Source organism: Parambassis ranga, chromosome 7 (genome assembly GCF_900634625.1).
Source record: "Parambassis ranga chromosome 7, fParRan2.1, whole genome shotgun sequence".
NCBI lineage: Eukaryota > Metazoa > Chordata > Actinopteri > Ambassidae > Parambassis > Parambassis ranga.
Window position 1 is genome coordinate 14842325 of NC_041028.1, and position 9034 is coordinate 14851358.

General features: G+C 43.4%; 1 long non-coding RNA gene across 1 annotated transcript; it reads right to left on the reverse strand.

The window, feature by feature from the left end:
* Nucleotides 1-1367: 1367 nt before the first annotated feature.
* Nucleotides 1368-1852, reverse strand: LOC114439077 (uncharacterized). The gene is made up of 3 exons (XR_003671014.1): nt 1692-1852; nt 1506-1610; nt 1368-1436 (listed from the first exon to the last, which is right to left on the reverse strand). It is a non-coding gene; the product is annotated as an uncharacterized LOC114439077 (long non-coding RNA).
* Nucleotides 1853-9034: the final 7182 nt, after the last annotated feature.

Below are 9034 nucleotides of genomic sequence, written 5' to 3' on the forward strand. Positions count from 1 at the left end.
TTAAGTGCAAAGCGCCCTCTGCTGGCCCTCAACTAGAATACACTTGAAGTTTACAGAATGAGCACAGGCGGCATCTCCTCTGTCTGATATAATTCTGTTGGTGACTTTTTTTGTCTTCTGCTGCTTTCCAGCATTTGGACATGGAGGACTTGAAATTCAGACAATGAATAGAGTTAGGAACTATAAGACCTGCTGGGAATTTAACCCTCAACAACAAAAACCTTTATATATAAATAACATGGTTAATAAAAACCACTACTGATATGGTATATATACTATAGGAAATCACTGCATGGGCATGCATCCACACTGTAAACCAAGTTCATCACACAGCATGGGTAACTTGTAACTTCTGTATATAGTAAAACAAAGGTTACTATAAACTAATGAGCAGCTAAAATCCTTTGAATTAGTCCAGAAAATCCTCAGAACTACAGCCAGAGATGCAGTTTTCCAGGAGGGAAGGCTGACAAACTATAAACTACAGTGATGGTAATGTATGAAATTACAATGACAGTGATGTCATTGTTTATAATTTGAAAGTGGGTAAAGTAGAGGCCACTGATTGTGGTGCTGTCTTTGGAGGCTACAGGTTATTCACACAAGTTATTCACACGTTCTCCCTGGAGGAGAACCAGCATGGAGCTAAAGTGCTAACGAGTGTATTTGTCATATCTTGGGTGGCTCACAGCTCCTTGGATTGAGATTCATGGTATTTATCATAACAACAACAACATTTGAAAAGTACGATACACTGAAAAACACTAAAAACCCTCTGAGTGTCTTTAAGCTTTTATTAAAGAGCAGTCCGGGTTTTTTTGAATTTACAGAATAACCTGATAACCTTGTCTGTATTTATGTCATTTAATACATGTTTTGCAAAAATTAACTTATTATAAGTGTTCAATACTCATAACTCTTTGTTATTAATACACTAGATCCGGTTGAAGCCAATACAATTCATGTTAATGTGCCACAATAAAAACTTCAAAATGGACGAATCTCTCTTCCAAGGGATCATCACATGAATTAAATTGATCATGTGTAATATGATGAACCAAACTTAACCAGTAATAACTATAAATGATGACAGATTGAATAGCATTTAAATGTTTATTTACTCAGATTCACTTGACAAAATCAGATTCTTTGCCGATCAACCTAACATGCTTGTGTTTGGGACTGTGGGAGAAAACCGGAGAACCCGGAGGAAAACCCACCTGGCACGTGGAGAGCATGTGAACTCCACACAGAGAGAGGCCAGCTGCTGTTACTGACCCTTCTGAGAGGCGAGTGCTAACCACTGCACCACCGTGCCAGCAGAAGGTCTGATGCTGTCCAGACGTCCTCCTGGTTCCACATCTTCTGCTGCTCCATCTTCTTCAAGAGTCCCTCTGGAGGAGTCTGGACCGTCTGGACAGCATCTGTCCATGAAGCTGCACACAAATGCAGTGATTTAGTTTGAGCAGTTATATGAAGTACAAATGTGAGAGTATGAAACCCACCTCACGTGGCCTCATGGACCGCTGGTGTCTCTGTCTTGTTGTGTGTGTGTGTGAGAGGACGGGATGGAGGCGTATTCTCACTCCTCTCACTGGACTGCTTTGATGCTGTAAGAAACATCATCAGCATAAAGTCAGAGCTGTTAGCTTCAGCAGTTCTGCACTGGTCCTACTGAGGGGACTACTTACAGAGCCCACTGACACACAGGGCCCCCTCTCCAGCTGGTCTTCTGTTATCAAGGAAATCCTGAATCTTTTCAGCTGCTAAAAATCCACCTGTTAGAGAAGAGAGAGAGAGAGAGAGAGAGAGAGAGAGGGGAGAGACTAGAAGACACACTGAGTCTGATGAACATTTTGTTATTGTCACTTATCTTTACACAGCCAAATTAACAGTGATAATTCTACACTATGGACTTACCTCTACCTTCACTTACCTTAACTCCAGACCACAGCAGATCTCCTCAGTCGGAGTCGCTGTCGTCAGACCATCTAGGAGCAAACGGGCCACGCCCCAGGCCTGAAGCTGACGGAGCGGGTCTCCGGTTTGAGGAGGAGCTGGCGCCTGAAGTGGAGGGTGCGGAGTGTCTGTAGACTTCCTCCATCATCCTTGGTGCAGTGGAGCTGGCACCTGAAGTGGAGGGCATGGAGTCCTGGGGCAGGTCCAACTTTGGTCGTTTAGCAGCAGGCTCCTCAGGGGAGACGCTTCCAAAGCTTCCAAAGTCAAAGCGGACCAGAGGAGCGCCAGCAGCGACCTCATGAACACCAGAGACCGAAATGATGGAGACATCATCGGCAATCTCACGTCTCCCAGACTCAGACAGGTCCTCCAAGAGGACCTGCTGGAAGGGAGACAGAGGTTGCATGTCATCCCCATCATCCTCGTCCTCTGAGAGTTCAGAGTCATCGGTCATGCTAATATAGCCAGAATCCTCACTGTCCCAGTCCTCCACGTCGTCCTCCTCCTCCTCCTTCTCCTCCTCCTCCCCCTCCTCCTCCTCCTCCTCCTCCTCCTCCTCCTCCTCCTTACCAAACTCAATGTCACCAAAGAGTGGAGGAAAGTCTGCATCCTTCCACCAGGCCACCAAGAATTTCTGCAAGCCGGACGGGTCCCCATCATCCTTGTCCTCTGAGAGTTCAGAGTCCCCAATCATGCTACCATAGCCAGAATCCTCCTTGTCCCAGTTCACCATGTCGACCTCCTCCTCCTCACCACACTCCATGTAACCAAGGAGTTGAGTAAAGTCTGCATCATCCCACCAGAAGACGAAGTTCCCCAAGCGGAGAGGCTCCCCCTCATCCTCGTATGGGACACGGTCGTCATCGTTGCCCTCAGGAAGCAGGAAGTCCTCAGGAAGGTCTTCTGGGGGACGCTCGATGACAAGGTCGTTGTCCTCTGAGGAGAAAAACATGAAAAAGGTTCAAACAAAGAGTCAAAGTGAGAGAGTTCTGCTAGTGTTGAGATGACGACATGAGAATGACTATAAGATTAAGATTAAGAATTATTGTATTAATCACCATAGAGAAATTAGGTAATCTGACAGGAAACACAGCTAACACCACTGGACCACAGGTTATTGATTAGCTATTGGTTATTGGCTGTTTGTGTTACACTGACAGATCATGATGATACACAAACATTTATTATGTAGTTGAGTCGTTTGTGGCATCATGATAAATGCTTGAGGTCCTTTTATACATATCACTGCATGTTCAAAGTAACACTCACACTATTAATGGTCCATTTTTCAAAAATAAACATCTACTCAAACACAGCAGGACATGCTACACTACAGCCTGGCTTTGATCTGCACACATTTCCTGCCTGATCACACTATATTGCAAAAACTAATGATTATAATGCATTTAACAAACAGTGTTTCACACAGAAACACGTGATGTTACAGCAGCATAATGTTAGCTGTAGCTTCACTGTTAGCATGACAGCGTCAACATATCGGAGCTAACTGAGCTAAACACTCTTAATAGCGCTTCACAGCTTCCCTGAGAAATCTGATGACTTTTATCCAACAAACAAGCAGTTTTCACGAAGAGTGCGTCGAGTGAAAGTTGATTTTTGACTTTTTACCAACAAACTGGGTCCCAGAGGGTGAACTGTGCGCCCATAAACTAGCAAAGTCACACAAGTCTTTCATGCTAGGATACTTTTAAATGCGTTTATGAGGCTAAATCACTGATTTTGTCATGAAAAAAGAAGAAAATATTTCAGTCCTACCAGCCCTCCGCTGCTCCATCTCAGCCGGCAGCTCGCGGCGGGAGCTTCAGGAAGAAGTTCACCCGCTGAAGAGAAATCCTCCAGGTGTTATCAGCCAAACAAGGCTTAGTTAACACTGTCTGTAGTTGGTCCAGAAGTCGCTGTCCGATGCTCTGTCGATGATCCTCCGATGATCAGCTGTCAGCTCAGGTTTTAGCTTCCACAAGTTTTTTGCCTTGATCTGCTCGTGTCAGAGGTCAGGTGCAAAAAGCGGCGTGTGGAGGGTCAGCAGCCTTATATAGCCTCTGTCCGGTTACCATGACACCCACTCATTCGCATCTTTGGAATTCAAAACTTGTTTTGTTTTAAAACTACATTAAGTAGCCTAGATCATATTTTTATATTTTATTAAATATGGTGTGTGTATGTCTTGAAATCTAAATGTCATAAAAATAGAAAATGATCTTCAGTCACAGTCAAACAGTCCTTTACACAGCCATACTGAGTACTTGTATTCCTAATGCAACCAAATGGCCCTGTTTAATTATTATGCATCATTTTTATTAGAACATTAATTTAATTAAGACTGAAGTTGAATTTGATGCCTTTTGATACATAAAATTAATGGATGATATAAATTATTGGACTGCAAGGTGGTGAATATATAAAATTAAAGTTTACTCATTTTAATAATAACCTCAATGCATTAGCAGTATTCATAATTAAGATGACATAATAGTTGTGCCAGTTTTCTCCAACAGATGGACAAGTGGTTTCTGCTTTGTCCAAACACAAGACAAAATGCCAACAAAGTCAGTCAAAGCCCTCTGACTGTGTTATTTGATTTTGCCCCAGCACACTACAGCGTAGAAGATGACGCTGGAGACCTCCGAGTGGTAAAACAAAACAGCTGCCAAAGATAGATTCTTGTGTCCTCATTGTGGTATATTTGTCTTTCTTTTTAGAAAGAGAAGGTGTGAGGAGGAAGAGGATGGCCAAGGATGGGCGACCATATGTAAAGAAGCATTACATGACCTCCTATACCCATCCCCTCCTCCTCTTCCTCCTGCTGCATCCTGTGTCCACCCTCAGGGACAAGGTGGTTGTGTGTTAGAGCAGCAAACTCCACCACCTGCTGCTCCCGTCTGCTTGCAGCCAGGATACCAGCACTGTCAGATAGGGACAGCTAGCCAGGGACAGGTAAGACACTGAGCACAGATCAGGGATTTATGTCATCAAAACTTTATCCAGAAACTATGCTGGCTGCTAAAGGCTGGAAGACAGGACAGATTCAATCAAGTGACTCTGTTCTGTGAAGTATGCTGACTGTTCACACTGCTCACATGTTATATGTTGATCTTTGAAATGAGGGTGTGTATTACAGCTTCCCTCTGTCTCTCTACACCACCTGCAGGATGTGTATGACACGTCTGTGTTTGACACAGCAGCAGCGGCGGCTTATGCTCCTCCTGCAACACCAGTAAGACCCTGTTTAACCACACACTCAGCTCATGTGTGAATGACAGACAGATGTCAGCAGCACAACATGTCTAATCACGTTCTGTGTTCTCTCCCCAGTTTAATGGACCAGTTGACATCGCCGTCCCGTATTTTGTCATCGAACCGTGAGTAAATCATACAAATCTAACAGCTTCTGCTATCTGCGCTGCCTTCTAATCTCAGAGTCTGTTCATATAGGAGCAGACAGGTGGCCTATGAGCAGGTGGCTCCACCACACACTTCTCCTCTCACCAGCAAATCAAAGTGAGTTTGTCATTATTTGGGTGTAATTCACCTAAACAGCTGCCAAAGAGAGATTCTTGTGTCCTCATTGTGGTATATTAGAAAGAGAAGGCGTGAGAGGGAAGATGATGGACGACCTTACGTCAAGAAGCCCCGAAATGCGTTCATCATCTTTCTGCAGGAACAGAGGCCAAAGGTCCTGGCAGAAAAGACCTTTAAAGACAGCGCGGCTGTAAACGCATTCGTAGGACAGACAGTGAGTGTGTTTTTTATCTTACAGTCATACATGTATGTCACAGCTTTATCATCTCTAGAGAGCAAATCTGTTTAATCACATGAGCAGTAAACAAAGCCACATTTAAAGTTCCACATGTAAGAATCAGGCACCAATGTTTAGCAAAACACTGTGTGTTTGTGTGTATATATTATCATGTAATTGATCAATGATATAAACCTATGTATTGTGTCTTAACAGTGTGGACTGCAGTTCACATACTGACACACAGGTGTCAGTATTAGCAAAGCTTTTCTGACTCTTCCATGTAGAACATGAACTGTGAATCTGTGTATATTTAGCAAATCCAGAGTTGGATGTTGAATGTTTGCACTTGTGTTTGTGTGTGTCAGTGCATGTGGTGCTGATGTTGTATTGTTATCTGTCTACAGTGGAACTCGATGTCACCAGAGGATCAGTCCCCGTACTACACACTGGCTGCAGCAGAGAAACACCTTCATGCTCTGCAATACCCTGAGTGGTCCACCAGCGACAACTATGTATGTACAGTTTGCATCACTGCTCCACAGTCTTTGCAAAGAGTTTTTTATCAGCTGAAATCCAACAGAATGTGTTTGATTTTAGGGCAAAAAGAAGAGGAGAGACAGAAGGCGAGCTCCAGCCACAGGTAAGTCACATGCCAAATGTGGTGACTATAAGATGAGAGTTCATGTCAAAGTTGTGACGACTGATCATGTTTGTGTGTGTTCCTCTGCAGAAAAACCTGAAAATGAGACGCGGCCTCCAGCCTCCCCTGCAGCCGGCGCTTCTAACGATCAGGACTCAACAGAAAACCTGCTGCAGTTCCTTATGGCGCTGAATGTCCCCCTTTCTTAAGAGCACCCCCACCAGTGTTCTCAGAGGCCCTAATGTATATATGTACATAACATTTCTGCACAATTTTGTTCGTTTATTTTTGCATTTTATAATTTTCTTTTAATATTTTATATTTTTTATATTTTGTTTTATTTTAGTAGTTTTTAAGTAACACACTTTGTAATGTATGCCTTGAACATGTATTTATCTGAATTTGTATGTATATATCACAATAATACACCTATGACCCAATCCCATTGACTGTTTTTACCCTGTGTTTTTTCCTGTGTCCCTCCACCATGACTACTACCCACTGGGTGAGTGGGGCAGTGGTTGGAAGCTTCCTGCATCATTAGTGCCTGTTGATGGATTTCACATCTCCCTGTGCTGTAAACACAAACTTTAAGTGCACAGAAATGAGAAGACTTCTCATAGCCTGCATCTGATGTATACCCATACAAAACCTCCATTTACAGGGCAGAGCAGCCCAAACACTGCTCTTCCTTCGACTGAATGGGTCTGATACAAAGTGACAAATGCTTTAAAAATACTGATACACTGAACTTGACATTATGGGAAATCTCCCCCTTTCCTGCACATACATACACAAACAGTTTCATCTGTGGGTGGGTGGATTGTTGCACTAGAGGGAGTAACTGAAGTGGGTTGGCTGCTCCATAGAAAACAAATGACAAGCCGCGCACCTCTGATTGTCTAATGCCAACTTTGTGAAGAGACCAAAGAGGGGCTCCTCTGTGGTTTGATACTGCACCAAGTGGCTAATGTTAGCTTCCTTCAGCCAGGATGGAATATGCCTTCAGGAGCCTTTTTTCTGACATTTTAACATCTGTAGAGCACTGTCAATATTGACATCCATAATGTTTACTGTGATTTTAAAGTTCAGCCTCTAAACTCAAAGCTCCATGCTCCAGCTGGATGGATAAATGCTGGCTGTGCTGCCGTGTGTGTGTGTGTGTGTGTAAGTTCTCTGGATGCATTTTGCATCCAGAGGAACTTTCCACTCTGCCTGCCTGCAGTCACAGCGGCAGTGATCCTCTGTGTGCTGGTGTGTTGGTCAATACTGCTCTGTTTGGCAGCTCGGCTCAGGTTGAGCATTTCTGTGACGCTGATGCTGATGAAGCTTTCATCTGTTTTGAGAACAAAGTATATTTCATGCTGATAATGAAATGGCCAGTGTCCATAATAAAAACATTAAAGAGGTATCAGTCCATTTAGTTTTACAGTGTTTTTCATCCCATTAAACTTTTTAAATGACAAAACACTGTCTACAAGGACATTTTACATCTCTGTTGATGGGAAAATAACACATTTCAGAGAGCTGCTGTGGTGTATTGTAAATGGTGAATTACTTTGACCTGTAGAGGGCGCTAGCCGCTTGTGGGACATGTTAAGAAGAGAGCAGAATAAAAAGGTCGTCTTGAAGTACAGTCGGTGACTCACGCATGGTTTTTGTTAAAATACACCTGAGTGATTAGACAGTAAAATAAGCATGTAAGCTTCAAGATATAGATTCGAAATAATTAAGGACTGTAATAAAAGAATAATAACAAACAGCAATAACAAAAACAAAATCCTGACTCTGTTATTCATTATTTTTACCAACCAGGACGTCATCAACTTGCAACTTCATCTCTGATCTTCAGCAAGTGAATAATTAAGACTTACAGTTCAACTTCAGAGAACATACAGACTTTGTTGTTTGTGAGGTGCACACCAGGGTCATCAGACAAGATAGAACTCTCATCACCGTTTTGTTCCCTTTTATTTCCACCCACACCCCACAAAATTAACATTTAGTCAAAGCAGTGTCAAATAGTCTCATCAGCAACCCTCTCAGGCAGGGGATAAAGTAAAGTAAATGTTTCCATTTTCCGAACCAGCTCTCAAGCAGGTGTGTGAAAGGATCACTTACACCTGAATTCTCAGCCAGTTCATAGTTGAGTGTTTCCAGCCCAACCAGGGCTCTGGTGACAGTTCCATCTGGTGCGGTGTTGTTGGGAGTGAATGTGCAGCAGACTGTTCCAAACATTTTGCACACTCCTCCCTCCTTGCCCAGGTACATGTCTATTGCTATCCTGTTCTGCCAAGTCATCAGGCTTGTCTTGTCCAACTGTTCACTCAGTCTTTTCACGGTGTCGCGGGTGAAGTTAATGAAGAGCTGTTGATTGTAGTAGATGTAGTTCTTGTTTATGGTGATCCACCAGATGGCAGATTCAAAGCCTGCTCCGACCTGATTCCGGGTTTTGAATTCATCTGGCACTCCGATGCTGCTGCTACGACTCCCGCGTCGACAGGGAATAGGTAAAACGGGATGACCAGCTGTCATCCACATGTTGATCTCCATGTAGCCAGTCTCAGATATCACTGTGTTGTCCTTTGTGGCTCCCTTGTGACGATGTAGAAGTGTCATAACGGCTGGGTGGAAAGACTCCTGTACAGGTGGTTACCTGATCTTTCAGCTTCACC